The sequence below is a fragment of the Petromyzon marinus genome, unplaced genomic scaffold (genome assembly GCF_048934315.1).
Source record: "Petromyzon marinus isolate PM22_M1 ecotype Great Lakes invasive population unplaced genomic scaffold, UKy_Petmar_22M1.pri1.0 PM_G_Scaffold_4, whole genome shotgun sequence".
NCBI lineage: Eukaryota > Metazoa > Chordata > Hyperoartia > Petromyzontiformes > Petromyzontidae > Petromyzon > Petromyzon marinus.
In genome coordinates, this window is record NW_027422983.1 from 383,944 (window position 1) to 402,069 (window position 18,126).

At 42.0% G+C, this 18,126-nt stretch overlaps 1 long non-coding RNA gene and 1 pseudogene across 1 annotated transcript; both read left to right on the forward strand.

Annotated features, from left to right (window-relative positions):
- The window catches only part of LOC142916541 (putative ATP-dependent DNA helicase HFM1), a 36,337-nt pseudogene extending 26,886 nt beyond the window's left edge, over nt 1–9,451 (forward strand).
- A 1,943-nt stretch (nt 9,452–11,394) lies between these two features.
- LOC142916521 (uncharacterized) lies at nt 11,395–17,957 on the forward strand. Its single transcript, XR_012936531.1, has 6 exons — nt 11,395–11,591; nt 12,077–12,120; nt 13,470–13,608; nt 14,412–14,562; nt 15,449–15,516; nt 17,612–17,957. It is a non-coding gene; the product is annotated as an uncharacterized LOC142916521 (long non-coding RNA).
- Nucleotides 17,958–18,126: the final 169 nt, after the last annotated feature.

An 18,126-nucleotide genomic window follows, 5' to 3' on the forward strand; every position in this document is an offset into this window, starting at 1 on the left:
GCCGTCTGTGCGTGGTGTACGTTTTCCTGGAGAGTTGCCTCGGAGCTTCGGCTCCGCCCTTTCTCGCGTTATTAGTACAGAATCTCCTGGTGATTTAGTTTTAATATTCTGTCTCACTCTGACTTCGGGGTTATCAGTCCCCCCTGTTTCTTTTCCGAAATTTTCCTCCTCCCATAATCTCTGTTTGTCTGTCTGTGCGAGAGGGTCTGAGTTCAGCGTAGTTATTCCTGATGTTTTTACATCGTGTTCGCTTTTCTCCAATTTTATCCAGTTCTTAAGCAGTGTCCCAATGTCATCAATACAGCTCCCCTTCCATGTGTCTCCCTGATTTGTTTGCTCTGTAGCAGATCGGCCTGACCTTTTTGGTACAAGTTCCCAATATCCCGCAATCCACTCAAAAAATACTCTTAATACGAGCATCTCTGGAATTTCACTTCAGAGTGCATATCAAAACAGTTGTATCCAGAATGCATCAGTTCGACTCATGTGACTCTGGTATTCCCTTCAGAGCACGTATAAAAACACTTGTATCACAGGATATGGTCAGTTTGACTCGAGCAAATAATCTTACTTCAATTGTCTTTGTTATACCCTGCTACTCTGGAATTTCCCTTCAGAGTGCGTTTTTTTGTTTGCTTTACACCCGTTACAGTCACAGGGCAACGTTAGATCATAAAACCTTGGTTAATACAACAGTGATTTGTTCCTTAATTCAAGCATAAACTGTCTGCGAGAGATCCCGGACGACGCACCCAATATGTTGTATATATAGGTGTTATGAAAATTGATGAAAATAATGAAAATTAAATGAAATTTAAAATTTGCATAATTTATCCGAAATTATGTTAATCAGTGTAATTATCCGCATAAATTATGCTGATTCGAGAGATAATCGTATTAATTTATGCGAGTGGGCGTGGTTATGATGATGCAGGTCGTTATGGATTATAAGGTCGAGCCTCGGTGACTAGGATTGTGTTATGAATTGGAATGACGCAATTAATCGTATGCAGTGACGCAGGCGTTGTGAGCGTGAATGAGAGAGAGTCGATTCGACTCTGCTCTTTAATTCCGTATTATCGATAAGGATACGATTACTCTCGATTGAACATTACGAATTATGTGTGTTATGGATTATGTGTGGTGATTGTGTGGTTATGATAGGTCCCCAGGATTCAGATCTCATACGCAGAACAATATTATGCAGAATTTCAGGAAGAATCACACACAAACCTTCTGCTTTAATCAATTTTATTTCTAGCTAACTTTAATTTTTGGATAATATAAAAACTCAATCTCGGGATTTTGGAATTTCAACACAGCGTTAACATGATACCATCACGATTGCGTTGTTTCACCTCGATAGCGGCACCTGTGGTTAATTCCCGACGCGTAACGCAATCGATCGGTTGTTGAGAGAGAGATTAAAAACATGCGAACTATTCTATCAAACCTTAACTTTATAATATGCAAACTCGTATGCTTGAATTGTTACACAACACGGCACTTGGTCTTTGATTCGTATCCAATCCTTAATACATTCTGATATGCGAAGTTATTATGCTTGAAATCGTCAGCACAGTACCACGTTGATGTTCGTTCATTGATTCATAACGATTATGAATTTAAAGCGTTCGACTGAAATACTTCGAATTGCCTTATCAACACCACTCGATAGCCACAATGCTTCGTTACTTGAATTGTCACACAACACAGCATTCGGTCATTGATCATGCGCGGCCCTTAATGCAATTATTGTCACGTTGTTAACAATAGGATGACTGATTATTATGCAACGCTACTCGTTGACAGGGCACTCCAACCAGTATTATTCTTGGAGGCACAAATATGCGTTTGAATTCGTTATTTCATTCGTGGATACCGGCAAGATTATGCAGAAAGACAAATATTAACGAACGACTCAAGTATTCCTAATCAACTTCTCAACGCGACTCAATGGGTGGCGATGTTTCCTTTTGAGATCCTTATCTCGGGCCAATCTTTTAATTGATTGTGGCCAGACCCCTGACAGGGAACCGGTTGAACAAGCTCTCTATCCCTGCGAGCGGCGCTCCGTGGTGAGGAGCCAAGAATTAATCCTTGTTAATGGGTCAGTTGGTAATTTATGCGGTTAGAAGTACAGCCCCAGCACAATATTACAGAGAAAAATTATGAACACTCTTAAAAACGATGGATTATTCACTCGGTCGTTGCGATGTTTCCACAATCACGGATGGTTCAATGGCTTGAGGTTTTTAGGCTTTGTTAATGACCCGTGTGTGTGTGTTGAATGGTGTGAGTGGTGAAAGAGTAGGCCAATGTTCAGAATCGATTCTTTGCGTCAAGCAGACGTCTGGTTTGTGTGTAGTGGGGGGCAGTGTATCATACGTATCAGTTGATTCTTCTTTCAGTAGTTGGTTCGGACTCGACGGACGTTGGTGAACGAGTAGATGCGTTGTTGTAGCTGAGATGACCGTCTGGTAGACGGCGTCAGAAGCACGCCCGCAGCGGCGCGCTGGTGCTCTGTCGTCGGCGGTTGTAGATTGCAGGCTCACGATTCGCTCGTGGTGGCGCTGGCTGATGGCACGCTGGTGGCGCGCGCTCCCTCTCCTTGAAGATGCGCGAACGCGCCCGTGCTGGTTCGCTGATAGCAGTTTCTCTCCACTGCTGGCTGAGCTGCTGCACGCTCTTGCTTGGCGTTGCTGGCCACGCTCTTTCTCCTTGAAGATGCGCGAACGCGCCCGTGCTGATTCGCTGACAGCAGTTTCCTCCACTGCTGGATGAGCTACGCCGGCGCGCGCTCTTTCCGCTGCTGTAGTAGCTGACGCTGCGCTCGCGAGCGACAGGTCAAGTTTTTCTTCTGTTGAGCTGAGTTGAGATGAGTCTTCTTCTGTTGAGCTGAGTTGAGATGAGTCTTATTCTGTTGAGCTGAGTTGAGATGAGTCTTCTTCTGTTGAGCTGCCCCCGAGGGCTGATGAGTTGGCCCCGAGGGCTGATGAGCTGGCCCCGAGGGCTGATGAGTTGGCCCCGAGGGCTGATGAGTTGATTTCAATGCTGAAACGGCTCCTTTTTATGCCAAAAATCTCTCCCCTTCTCGGCTCCCCCTCACGAGGTGGAGCTATCTTTGATCTGATCGTATGTCGGTGGGGGGGGTTCGTGTGTCGGTGGTGGGGGGGGGTTCGTGTGTCAGTGTGTATGTTTGTGTGTGTGTCATTTATGACCTGGTCCTGTTCGGGTCTTTCCTCAAGCCATAAACATCAAGACGACAGACACCTCGATTCATCTCGGTGGCGTCTGGTTGTCTGATCCCTCCACCCAGAGAGAGGGGCGGGTTCCCCCCCCCCCCCTTTTCCGTTCGCGTTCCGACGCACAAAGAAATGGTTAAGATTTTTTTTTAAGTTTAACATTTCACATCACAGTTGGTATCTTATCATACACAGTTATGATCCTGCTTGTGATTCATAGTATTTGATTTATTTCCAAGTGAAGATGCTCTTCCGAGCGTATGCATTTTATCACGTGCTGCAGGGAAAGACAAAGGTGGTCGGGAGAGACAAAGGTGGTCGGGAGCACCTCTTTATACTTTCGACTTATTTTTCTCAAATACCATTTGGTCCCATGTTCGCCAAGACTCGTGTTTGTAACTACGTCTTCCCGACACCTCTCGGTTTTACCGAGGTTCGAATTGTTATGATGGAATTATTAAAAAGAAAAATAATTATCATCCTGAGTTTAAGAGGTCCATTTCTTGATTGTTGGAATCCATATCCCTTGGTTCTATAAGGTTCTATAATGGAATGTCGTGTAAGGTTAACACGTTGTTATTATTAATATTATTTTGCAATTTTCTTTAAAACTTTCTTTGCCTGGTTGCCGTGTGTGGGGTGGGTGTGTCTCCTCATCAAACCCGGCTGGCTTTTCCAGATGGCCCCTTGTGATAAGGTGTAATTCCTGCTTCTCCGCGCTGTGAGAGAGACAAAAGGTGGTCGGGGTTGCTTGGAATATTGTTTAAACTCTTTCGCAAGTTTGCTCGTTGTCTCATTCCTTCTCGATAACCTTTGATGTGACTCGGTATTCCTGCTCCAAGCTTTGTTTTAACAGTAAAAGTATTAAAGGTGAAACTCATTTGATAGGGAATTAATTATTGGATAATAATTCACTGATGTATCTGGTGGCCTGGTCTTAATTGGAGTGAGCGCGAGGACCGCTAACTTTAGCTTATTCTTGTTATTGCATTTTAATTTTGAACCGTTGTTTTAAAAGAAATAGTTTAACCCGTGGGCGTCCTCATTTCTGGCTTGCGGAGGGCTTCCCTCTGCGTGACCTCCCTTAGGGCACATCAAACTCTTGTTCATCTGGAGATCTTCGCAGATAGCTGCTAACATCCTCACCTCGAGAGTTTTATTATTTCTTTATTTACTAATGGCCTGTTTATGACCGACATATGGTTTTTCGTGTTTCTGGCTTACGGGTTTGATTCATAAAAAATATATATATTGTTTGTCACGAAAGAAAGGAAAAAGAAATCTATGTGTATGCATCTGTAAATATTCTTATGGATATTAATTGTGGAAAAAGGGCCGTATACAACACCCACCAACTCATGCTGTGACAAGTATGCAGTAATATACATAGGGGACGTTAGGTGTGGTGCATTATATTTTGTTGTGAAGTTGACCTGTACATATACAACTTTACTTCAAAGGTCATCTCTCTTGTGCTCAAGAGTTCCAAACTGACACAGCGGTGATCGACACCCCCCCCTCCCCTCTTCCTTGAGACCCCGAAAATTAATATTTTATTATCAGAGAAAATACATGAACTGCATATATTTTATACGACTTTAGGGATATATATTCTTTTCTAGATTTAAAGCTTTCGTGACTGCTAGGATCCATACTCATTGGTTCTATTGGGTAAAGTCACGTAGGTGAAAATAAAATAACAAAAAATCACGACGTTTCGGCCACAACACAAGCGGCCTTCATCAGGTGAAGGGACAAGACTCTCTGGAGGACAGCGCTGGAGTGGAAGAAGCCACGCTTAGATCACGACCTTTAAGCTGTGTGAGAAGAAAAAGACCAGGCGCCTTGACAAAGGAATTATCATATAATTTAGCATTGCAATGGCTCATTGAAATAGCTAAGTTAAAGTATACACATCCGCAGAGGTACCCCTTGACAAAGGAATTAGCGCTGGAGTGGAAGAAGCCACGCTTAGATCACGACCTTTAAGCTGTGTGAGAAGAAAAAGACCAGGCGCCTTGACAATGGCTCATTGAAATAGCTAAGTTAAAGTATACACATCCGCAGAGGTACCCCTTGACAAAGGAATTAGCGCTGGAGTGGAAGAAGCCACGCTTAGATCACGACCTTTAAGCTGTGTGAGAATAAAAAGACCAAGCGCCTTGACAAAGGAATTAGCATATCATTTAGCATTTAAATGGCTCATTGAAATAGCTAAGTTAAAGTATACACATCCGCAGAGGTACCCCTTGACAAAGGAATTAGCATCGAATTTAGCATTGAAATAGCTGAGTGATTAGCTTGTAACTGGTCACAGAAATAGCTGTGTTAAAGTTAGAGCATATACATTCACCGAGGCACCTAGTACTCATCAAACAGGAGAATTTAGCGAAACACAACCACGCTCAGACATCGGACCTGTGTGCGATCTGATCCCATCCGTGAAGGATGTCATTCCTGATTTACAGTACCCCGGGGTTTACAAATTGAGTTGTACCTGCGGTGATTGCTACATCGGTGAGACAAAGCGACATGTCTCTGACCGAATTCGCGAGCACAAATCAGATTTGAAACACGGCAAAACGAATTCTTCTACCGTGGCTGATCACTGTTACAACGCTGTGGGGGATCACGATATAATTTTCTCCGATACCAAGGTTCTTTGCAAACCCACTGGCTTTTATCAGAGATTTGTTCATGAAGCAATTCAGATCTACAAACACAGACACAATTTCAACCGAGAGGATGGTTTCAAATTAAGCAACCATTAGAAAGATGTTCTAAATCGAACTAAACATTAAACTAATTTCAATGGTACAGTATATTTTTCAAGTAGTGGTACCCCAAACTTTTGCAGCTCTTATAAATTCCCCCTTTTCACACCATCAATAGGTAAACTCCCCCCCCCCCCCCCCCCGCGCCAAACTGCAAGTCCACCGGCACGTAAACCACCTCTTTCCTAAAATCCGCCAATCAAATGCTAATTTTTATGCTAATTTCTTTGTCAGAACACCTTGTTTGCTCGCACACAGGTCCGATGTCTGAGCGTGGTTGTGTTTCGCTAAATTATCCTGTTTGATGAGTACTAGGTGCCTCGGTGAATGTATATGCTCTAACTTTAACACAGCTATTCTTGTGACCAGTTACAAGCTAATCACTCAGCTATTTCAATGCTAAATTCGATGCTAATTCCTTTGTCAAGGGGTACCTCTGCAGATGTGTATACTTTAACTTAGCTATTTCAATGAGCCATTTAAATGCTAAATTATATGCTAATTCCTTTGTCAAGGCGCCTGGTCTTTTTCTTCTCACACAGCTTAAAGGTCGTGATCTAAGCGTGGCTTCTTCCACTCCAGCGCTGTCCTCCAGACAGTCTCGTCCCTTCACCTGATGAAGGCCGCTTGTGTTGTGGCCGAAACGTCGTGATTTTTTGTTATTTTATTTTCACCTACGTGACTTTACCCAATAGAACCAAAGAGTATATATATTCTTGGTTCTTTCGGTAAAGTCACGTTGAAGGGAAACAATAAAATAAAAAATACATATATAAAACAATAAAATTCTCACGACGTTTCGACTGCAACACAAGCAGTCATCATACCTGAAACACTAAAATAATTATATATATATAAAACAATACAATTCTCACGACGTTTCGACTGCAACACAAGCAGTCATCATACCTGAAACACTAAAATAATTATATATATAAAACAATAAAATTCTCACGACGTTTCGACTGCAACATAAAGCAGTCATCACACCTGATGATGGCTGCTTGTGTTGCAGTCAAAACGTCGTAAGAATTGTATTGTTTTATATATATTTTATTATTTTATTGTTTCCCTTCAACGTAACTTTACCGAAAGAACCAAGAATATGAATCACTGCAGTCACGAAATCTTTAAACCACGACTTTAGGGATCTAATTAAATCTTCAGGACTGTCTCCCCCACCCTCCTTGGAACGTTTTAAGACATGCTTCTGCACACTAGAGTGGCTTACACATCTCGACTCTTCGCTCGACCTACAATATGCTGAAAGTAATGTTCATAAACATTCAGCGTTTGATTGTATTCGTCACGTGATGTGTAATGTGTCGTTATAAAACACGTTTACAGTGAAAAAGACTTCTCTACAGAGCTCTCGTTTGTTTCTGAAGGTTACTCTGCTGGCTTGGATGATTCCAAGAGAAGCTGTCTTCACAACTGTAAAAATAAACAAATGTGTGGACACGAGTGCTGTGAGTACCTTCATCTTGATTCAACGTATTTACAAAGTTATTACTACGAGCAATTGTGATTATTTTGGGTTGCGTATCATATCGTATTTCATCAAACGAAGACCGATACACTTCTGGCCATTCACCAGCGTTGATCCAAGCAAATCTGACGTTGCTGATGAGACACTGAATGCCAAAACTGGTGCGGCGTTTTATTGTATTAAACACATTTTGCTGCAATTATGCACTCCCAGAATGGAGGTTTGACAGATGGGATGTATACAATTACTTTAATGTTCATGTGGAGGGACAGATGTGGAATGCGTGCTGTGCGCGTATTTATTTTGTTTGTAGGCTGGTAATGGAATGTGTAAAATAATGTGATTTGACACGATTCCATTCAAGACTGCATTATTTTTTGTTATCAAGCTTCTTCTGTCTCATTTGTATGGTCTGCCTCGTAGATTCTGTCTTGTGCGGTCTCATTTTGAACGTTAGCCAAAATGATACATTTGCATATAATTTTCATCAGTCATCGATCATTCTCATGCACAATTGGTTGCACGTATCATAGGCCTGCTAAATAAATAACTCGTATAGTCTTTGTTTTGCCGCTCAAATGAGCATTTGGCGATACTCATTTCCTGATGACAGCCATAGTCCAGTGGTGCTAATTCTGCATTCCTGTGGTGGGGTGAGTGATTCACAGGAGTTTGATTCTGTTGTCTTCCCCACAATATGATACAAACTTTACTGACCCTGGAGAATGTAGGCTGAGCCAACCCCCCCACTAGGATCTGAACTCGTAACCTTCCAACTGTGAGCGGCCCACCAGCAATGCGAAAGCACCTGATGAATGCAGTGTTGTCACTCAGGTCTAAGCGCCTGCGTTGTTGGTTTAACTTGTAGGCAAAGGGAATATGGCCAGGTCAACGCCGCTAATGCCCAGCACCCCGAGCGCTGACGTGCGCAGCTTCCTGAGTGAACTAAAGAGCAAGACCTTAAGTCTAACAGGCTTTCCGAGTCACAAAAGGCTCAAGGTATGAGTGAAAATGTCACGGTTAAACATCGCACATTTTGACAGCCCTCATATCTGTCACTGCACCTGTGTTCATACTGTACCTCGTTTTGTTTTGTGTAAATTGGCACGCGCGTAGCAAACTATCCGTAGCACTCTATCCGTTATAAATGCAAACATTTAGAACGGATAGAGTGTTGTACAATGAGTACCGCACCCTGTCAACATACAAATGAATACACAATGCAGTGGTGCACACCGCTCCATTGTGTGGACTGCACTCGAGATGCTGTAAGAGTTGTGCATTGTCTCATGTTGAAGTGGCTCTGGGAGCGAGAGTGCTCTAGAGGAGTCGCACAACCAAAGCTGCCACGGCTCCCCTGTGGCCTGAATTCAAAAGTGTAGCTTTAGATGACCGACGTATGAACTTATTATGCATGTTGATTCTAGTGCGCTGCTACTGCTATTGTTAATCCGGCTGTTATGACTTACGCAGCTAGCGAAGGACGCTAGGTTTAGTGATGCGTGTTGTGTGTGTGTGTGTCGCTATTGTAACCTTTTAATCACATTTGTTGGGAGAACTGTTACGTTGTTTAGGTAGCATTGTTTCAGTAAGTTTTAGAGGGGCTTGGTTTGGCCCGATTTTTTTTATTTAGTATCGATTTATACTTACATTTTTTTGATCTGTATTGTATTGTGATTGTTATTGGGATCAAACATCGAAACGGAATTTTTTTGCACTTTTTGTACGCAGCATGGACAGGGCGGTGCTTTTTCTGTAGGATTTTATTGATTATGTACGTGGTGATGTTTAGATATGTGTACAATTAATTTTAGGTGTAGCTTGTAATTTTATTGTTTGTTGCGGTTGCACCCAAACCAATAGCCGAATGGCTCACAGGGTCAATCCTCATAAATGAAACTGAAACTTTGTGCCCGTTGCGGTTTTCTCTCTAGGGATGGTGACGGATTACCACAGCCCCTTGTCTGAATGCGTTCCTTTGTAGCCTTTGCTACATTTTAAAAATATAAGCACCCATGTATCAATAAGCACCCATGCTTTGTGAAATATTCTGAGATGCATTTGTATGTATGTATGTTGAGGTTCTTTCACACCGTACAGCGAGGGAAAAAAAAGTATTTGATCCCCTGCTGATTTTGTACGTTTGCCCACTGACAAAGAAATTATCAGTCTATAATTTTAATGGTCGGTTTATTTGAACAGTGAGAGATAGAATAACAACAACAAAATCCAGAAAAACGCATGTCAAAAAATTTATTAATTGATTTGCATTTTAATGAGGGAAATAAGTATTTGACCCCTCTGCAAAACATGACTTAGTACTTGGTGGCAAAACCGTTGTTGGCAATCACAGAGGTCAGACGTTTCTTGTAGTTGGCCACCAGGTTTGCACACATCTCAGGAGGGATTTTGTCCCACTCCTCTTTGCAGATCTTCTCCAAGTCATTAAGGTTTCGAGGCTGACGTTTGGCAACTCGAACCTTCAGCTCCCTCCACAGATTTTCTATGGGATTAAGGTCTGCAGACTGGCTAGGCCACTCCAGGACCTTAATGTGCTTCTTCTTGAGCCACTCCTTTGTTGCCTTGGCCGTGTGTTTTGGGTCATTGTCATGCTGGAATACCCATCAACGACCCATTTTCAATGCCCTGGCTGAGGGAAGGAGGTTCTCACCCAAGATTTGACGGTACATGGCCCCGTCCATCGTCCCTTTGATGCGGTGAAGTTGTCCGGTCCCCTTATCAGAAAAACACCCCCAAAGAATAATGTTTCCACCTCCATGTTTGACGGTGGGGATGGTGTTCTTGGGGTCATAGGCAGCATTCCTCCTCCAAACATGGCGAGTTGAGTTGATGCCAAAGAGCTCCATTTTGGTCTCATCTGACCACAACACTTTCACCCAGTTGTCCTCTGAATCATTCAGATGTTCATTGGCAAACTTCAGACGGGCATGTATATGTGCTTTCTTGAGCAGGGGGACCTTGCGGGCGCTGCAGGATTTCAGTCCTTCACGGCGTAGTGTGTTACCAAGTGTTTTTTTGGTGACTATGGTCCCAGCTGCCTTGAGATCATTGACAAGATCCTCCCGTGTAGTTCTGGGCTGACCCCTCCCGTTCTCATGATCATTGCAACTTCACGAGTTGAGATCTTGCATGGAGCCCCAGGCCGAGGGAGATTGACAGTTCTTTTGTGTTTCTTCCATTTGCGAATAATCGCACCAACTGTTGTCACCTTCTCACCAAGCTGCTTGGCAATGGTCTTGTAGCCCATTCCAGCCTTGTGTAGGTCTACAATCTTGTCCCTGACATCCTTGGAGAGCTCTTTGGTCTTGGCCATGGTGGAGAGTTTGGAATCTGATTGATTGATTGCTTCTGTGGACAGGTATCTTTTATACAGGTAACACGCTGAGATTAGGAGCACTCCCTTTAAGAGTGTGCTCCTAATCTTAGCTTGTTACCTGTATTAAAGACACCTGGGAGCCAGAAATCTTTCTGATTGAGAGGGGGTCAAATACTTATTTCCCTCATTAAAATGCAAATCAATTTATAATATTTTTGACATGCGTTTTTCTGGATTTTTCTTGTTATTCTTTCTCTCACTGTTCAAGCAAACCTACCATTAAAATTATCGACTGATCATTTCTTTGTTAGTGGGCAAACGTACAAAATCAGCAGGGGATCAAATGCTTTTTTCCCTCACTGTACGTAGCCAACCGTGCCATATCGGAGGTGCGGGGGAAGGACAACAAACTAAACACGAAAATCAGTTTAAAAAATAATTAGTTTTCAATTTAGATTTAAAAGTGCATCAGGATTAAACGTGGCATTATTGACTTGATTTCATTAGTAACAGGCCATTTTTTATAATGATTGTCATGTTATACAAAACAAAACGTTTCAGATTGTATTTGCGTTCAGCACGATAATTGTCAACCCTTGATATACCTTAAGCATGTTGTGAGCATCCTGTCGTGTCTTGTGTTGAGTACATTCATCATAGGTTTGCTCTGTAAAGGGGGGAAACGCAGTGAATTTATCCAAGTTTGCTCACGTCCCTAAGCCTCAGTGTGGACTGCATGATGACAGGTACGTTTGACGGTAAATTAAGTGTGCTGAAAATTAAAAATGCAACAGTGATGAATACTTTTGATTTAAAGCTTTCGTGACTGCAGGGATTCATATTTTTGGTTATTTCGGTAAAGTCATTTGATTGTTTTATATTTTTATTATTTTATTGCTTCCCTATTGTTTCACAACGTTTCGACTGCAACACAAGCAATCATCATCAGGTGTGAAAACCACAGCAATCATCATCAGGTGTGAAAACCACAGATTTGTGGTTTTCACACCTGATGATGATTGCTTGTGTTGCAGTCAAAACGTCGTGAGAATTTTATTGTTTTATATTTTTATTTTTTAATTGTTCCCCTTCTACGTGGTGACTTTACCGAAAGAACCAAGAATATGGTGATTAATACATTAATTATGCTGAGTCATACAGTGTTAAGGTGTGTTGTACTTGTATAGCCATGGCAAAGCTTGATATTTTAAACGTGTTTGTCTTATTGCAGATGCAGTGGCCCTTCTGAGCTCCTGTCTCCACAAGGCCAGTTGGGTAATTTGGTTATGTCTGTAGATAATAGCTATATGCTCAACTTAAAATGCTACACTTGTCATTTTGATAACTCTGTGTCGTCTGAGCTCTTAACCTCCTAATGCAATGACTACAATTAACTGCAACGTTTGATTTTAAAATAAGCGATGCAGGAGAGACTGTGTCTCTTTGCCCATCTCTCTCTGGGCCCTTTGGTCGAGTGTCTGTCCCACGAGACATGCTTCATCATGCCCTTCATGTCTTATCTATCTCTCTGTCCCTTCCGCTTCCAAAGTGTAAAATCTTGGAGTATCAAAGGCCACCCTGATTTTCTTGTAATCATGCATCTTTTTTCACCTTGCGATACAGAACAATAACAAGGCACTGTTGTATTTATATGTTTATAACCCTACATTTTAATTGTGCAAACCAGGATCCAAATTAAAGGAGATAATGAAAAGATGGAGGCTTAAAATACCTGTAATCAAAAAAGTCAGAATAATTGTCTTGCTCAAATGAGCATTGTTGCACACTGCTGTTTATAGCCCTGATCCAGCGGCGGGATTTCACCTTTCCGACGGCAGGGGGAGACCCTATGCATAAGACAACCACCGATTAATTGTTCTCACACACACTGGTACTTACAGACCACGCAGGGTTGATGGGCAGAGTCATTCCCAAATGAGGATTTAAATTTGTAATCTTCCAATTTGCAAGCATTCGATCTCGTGCTGAGCCACAATGTCGGATAGCTTTAAAATGCGGCCATGGACTCTAAAAAGAGCTCAACATAATTCGCTTGGGAATGTATTATAATAGATGATAAAATCAATTAAAATGTAATTCCTTGATTTCTTTTCCAGATAAAAAATGTCAAAAGTACAAGGCCAAGCATATTAAGCTGTTTCCGACATACGGGGTAGCCCAAAAGTTAGAGTGATTTCATTTAATGTAACACTGGCATTAAAAAAATGTGTTTATTCTTTAAGGTAATATTTTATCTATTATTATTAATACCTATTTTCTTCTGCCCCTGGGGTCACCTCGACAAAGAACCCGAATTGAATTGAGACAAAATAATTGATGAATGTTCAAAGATTACACCTGCAGTCAAAATAGTCCTTAATTAATTTCAAAAGAGAATTCAAGCAACCATTAATGTCAATGGGAGTCAGTTTGAACGTTTGTTAAAATAAATAAAAATAACCCGATGTGGTTTGTAAAAAATAAGTATAATAACTCTTTGTGCCCTTACTTTTGGGCTGCTACTGTATATTTATGCACTCTGGATAGGGATAAACATTTAACATGGCACAATATACATCAAGAAGCTTTGTAATACCGCTCTCTATGAAACGTGGTGTGTGCAGCTGTGTTTGCTGGTGACAAGAGTGTGGATCATCGCACGTCGGGGTCAACAGAGTCACCAAGTGGAGTGGCCAAACTCCGATCTCCCGTGAGCGTCACTGATGTTCCAGTTCCAGCATTTCGAAATCAAGACGACAGTGGGTCTGTCTCCCAGATCACCTTTCACACAACACACATTCAACATGCAAACGTTATTCAGTGAAATCATCCAAAATGCACCAGGTCTTACCAGTCCAAAGCTAATCAGGTTTAAGTCTGATTAAGCATTCAATGGGTGGTCATCGGGACTTGCCAGATGTTGATAGCTTGGACTATGATCTGGGTTGTCTCCGAGTTTTCCAGTTTTCTACAACATGCTAACTTTCTCATGAATGGAAATGGCCAAACATCCCAAACCAAGATCTTCTGGAAACACAGTCTTAGGAGTCAGTGAGGTTTTCCTGGAAAATTAAATAGCTTGATCTTTAAGAGAGTAATGCAAGTTATGGGTCGAAATAAGCAACAGCCAATCAGAATATTCTGGTTGATACTGGTTTACTAGTATCAAGTCGATACCAGATGACAGGTATGGACTAGAATACCTATTTAAACAGTTCACAGAATTAGCCTGACTTCATCCTGATTACAGTGTGGCATTTAGGCAAGATGGGAGGGCCCATTGGGTGTGGCCGGCCTGGTGGAATCGCAAATGAAATGTTGAATTTTAGCCTCCTTGACGATCACAGCGATGCCGATGCCTATGGAGTGCATTTCAATGGCATTACTGGCCAGCTGGTTTCATGGTCTACTACGGCAGGGGTGGGGAACCTTTTTATCTGCCAAGGGCCATTTGGATATTTATATAACGTCATTCGTGTAATATATAAACAAATTAATTGGTGATAGTTAATAGTACAAAGGTAGATTGCCAATACTACTAAATAGGCCACATTCTGGTTGTGCAGAGTCGACAAGAGGCATGGCAACCATAGGAAGAGACCTTATGACAGATGCTCAGGACTGGATGGGCAGTGGAGTCGCCAGGAGCAGCGTGATCAAGCTGTTCCCCCGTGTGTCACACAAGCCAATGAACCTTTGCCAACACATCCTGAGCAGGTAAAATTGCATCACAGACTTAACATGAAAATGTAAATACTACATTTAATATGCACGTTTGGTAAGAATATGATAAACCACGATCGCATGCACGGTTTAAGGTTTAGTTCCAAAGAAAGCATTGCAATTATGATTATTCATAGAATTTAACAACAGTTACCTCCTTATCACTGTTCTTTATCTGCTGTGACTACTCTTCGCTTGAACCTCACCCATTGAACTCTACACATAAAATAATAGGGTTTTCCCCTTTTTTCTGGCAACAAAACTGAAACCTTTTTACAAGGATTCATGTCTGCATTAACCACAATACCTGCAGTCAAAATGCAAACAAAACACATACTATGATAATATGATGCATTGTCCTTGAAACTGATTGGTCCACACCAAGGGACGGCTTTCTTTTGAGCCTCGACCCAATTGGTTCTCGACCAGATGACATCAAAAGGCTCAAAAGAAAGCCGTCCCTTGGTGTGGACCAATCAGTTTCAAGGACAATGCATATATTATCATAGTATGTTTTTTGTTTGCATTTTGACTGCAGGTATTGTGGTTAATGCAGACATGAATCCTCGTAAAAAGGTTTCAGTTTTGTTGCCAGAAAAAATGGGAAAAACCCTATTATTACATTTTGGTACTGGCAAAGGAGGTCTAAGGATGTAGATGCTCTACACACATGTTGAGCGCTCGGTTTACTGAACTGTTTCATCTCATCTACGCTCTGCATGCGCTAACCACAACAACTCCCTCTTTGCTTCTTTCTTCTTCCCTCGCTTGGAGAAGTCTGGTGGTATCAACGGCTGTCGCCACGATGACATCTTGTGTTTTGACACGATTGTGATTGGAGGGCGATGTTTAAGTGCTTACTTTTTTTTTTACATCTCAGGTGGCATGCGGTGAGAAATCCTACGGTGATTCCAAAAGCCGCATGTTTCTTTCTCCAAGCTCCACTAGGTGAGACAAATCGGTGCTTTCAACAACGGGCCCAAACACCAGTGCAGTATTATCGTATTTAACGTTCTTATACAGTGCCTGCCCCAGCGGTAGTGGGTGTTTTTTCCCCCGCTTGTTGTAAAGGTCCCGGGGTTAGAATCTAGCAGACTGTCCTGGATATTACTGCCGGGCAATGAACTGCTAAGTACGACACGCCGTCTGCTTCGAAGAGGATGCTAAAAGAGCCCGTGGCATTGTTTTAAGATGAGTTGGCCATTGCTTGCCAGAGTCAAATTTGCAAATGAGAGTCCTGCACTATTGTACGCCGTATATTGAAAGGTTGAATTTCCTACGGGGGTAAGAAGTGAAACACTTAGTGACAGTGCTGTCGTACGAGTGCGTAACAGGGAGTTCATTGAATCTTCAAACAGTGATTGTACTCGGTTGTCAAGAAATTGCCATCCGCCACAGTCGGTTCGTGACCTTGTGCAATGTGTGTCAATAGTGAGGAAGGGAATCAAGGCATAGTTTATACATTCCAAATGTTAGGATTTATTGTATTCTAGATCGGGTTATTGTTCTTCTTTCTATCATCGTGAAGCATGTTTAAAGAATCCGTCCGCGTTGGTGTCCTATAAAAAAAATATTTAGGAAATTGCACGTGAGAGAAAATGGATCAGAACAACCCGCCCTCCCATATTAAACATGAGCAACCCTCACAAGTCCAGTCATGAAGCTGGGTGTAATTACCAGCGAAGCGTCACAGTACGCAATTTGTAAATGTTGTGCATTTATCAATGGTATGGGTTTCTTGGGTTAGATCGCAAAAATGTAAATGTGTCGTTAAACCCGCCACCACCCGACACAGCCAACTAGTAAGGTTTGTCACGTAAACAGAACGTGCCAATTCGTTACTAGTACAGCACGCCGGTGTGTTGCAGAGCAAATCCACAACATTAACAATCTAAGTACGACGTTTCGCCAATGTTCGCGACCAGCATCATCAGGCGACAGCCAGATTTGTTCTGTCCTCCTGTCTCCACAAATCTGGCTATCGCCTGATGATGCTGGTTGTAATTACTGGCGAAACGTCGTACTCAGTTTGTAAATGTTGTGGGTTTACTCCACAACACACCTGGTGTGCTGTGCAGGTAACGAGTTGGCATGTTCTGTTCAGATGTCATAGTTTTCATAGTTTCATAATTTCATTATTTGGTATAGCCCTGTGAGCCATTCGGCTCTTGAATCGGGTGCAACCGCAACAAACAAAAAACATGAACAAGAAAACATATTGAAGTGACTTTGTGCATGTGCAAACAGAAAATCCAGGAAAAAACATCAAAATATTCCTGAAATAGCACTGCACACCAACGCTGTGTGCAAAAATCCCAGTGGGATGCAAGTCAAACAAAAACAAGAAAACTTAGATTAGGGCATCAGTCTAACTCCGTACTACAATAAACAAAAACATTACCAAACCCAAAAACTTTTAGAAATCACCAAAATAAAGCCATAAATGCAATGTAACAGTGATCATAGGAACTGTGACCGAATTTTTAACAATAAACTACATAAATAACATGTAACACCAAACCCTAGAGCCACAGCTATGTCGGGTGGTGGCGGGTTTAACCACACATTTATATTTGCGCGATATAACCCCCCCTCCAAAAAAACCTTACTAGTACAGCACGTTGATGTAACGGAGAGCAAATCCACAACATTTTTAATCTGAGCACGACGTTTCGCCAGTGATTACAACCAGCATCATCAGGCGGACGGCCAGATCTGTGCATTTACTCTGCAACACACCGGTGGGCTTAAGTATGAACTAATTGGCACGTCTTGTTTACGTGACAAACCTTACTAATTGGCTGTGTTGGGTGGTGGTGGGATAACGACACATTTATGCGATCTAACCCAAACAAAAACCTTTCTACTGTATTCATAGCAATTGGCGCCCCCTATTGGAGTGATGTATTTTTTGACCGATGTTTTCCTGGGTTAATAAGTATAGTGACTATAGTCTATATGGTGAATAATATGGCCTACTGTGAGGGTTTTTTAAAATTGACGCACTAATTGTAATGCTGGTCGTTGTTGTTCGACATTTTAGCGTACAACAAACGGAGGACGCTGAGGATGCTATGAAGAACTTTCTGAAAATATTTAGAGGGATTTTCTGAGTTGGTAAATTGATTTTGAAACGTCTGACCGAGGTGTTCTAGCAAAATTGCGTCACTTATATTCTTTACGGATGGTCTTCATCATAACAGCAATTTCCTTGCCTGCAACACAACTTGTATAAGTTAATGTTTTTTTTTATAATGTAGTTTATCTAATAAAAACATTTCACGGTTGGTGTTGCATATCTAATCCTCTGATCGTATTACCAGTTTCAGTAAATGGTCAAGAGATGTAATGTTCCACAGTTGTGAAAATAAAGTCAAAGTTTCAAAATACTTTTGAGCGCCGAACGACGCCTCTGAAAGGTTTTTAGCCAGCGGAAGGACAAAGAAAATCCTTCTGTGATAGCGGAGGCGGCGGGGAGGGGGGACTGTGGACACAGCTCCTGTATGGGATGGAGAGTTTCTCCAGCGACCTAGGGGAAGAGGAGACGAGGCCACATGG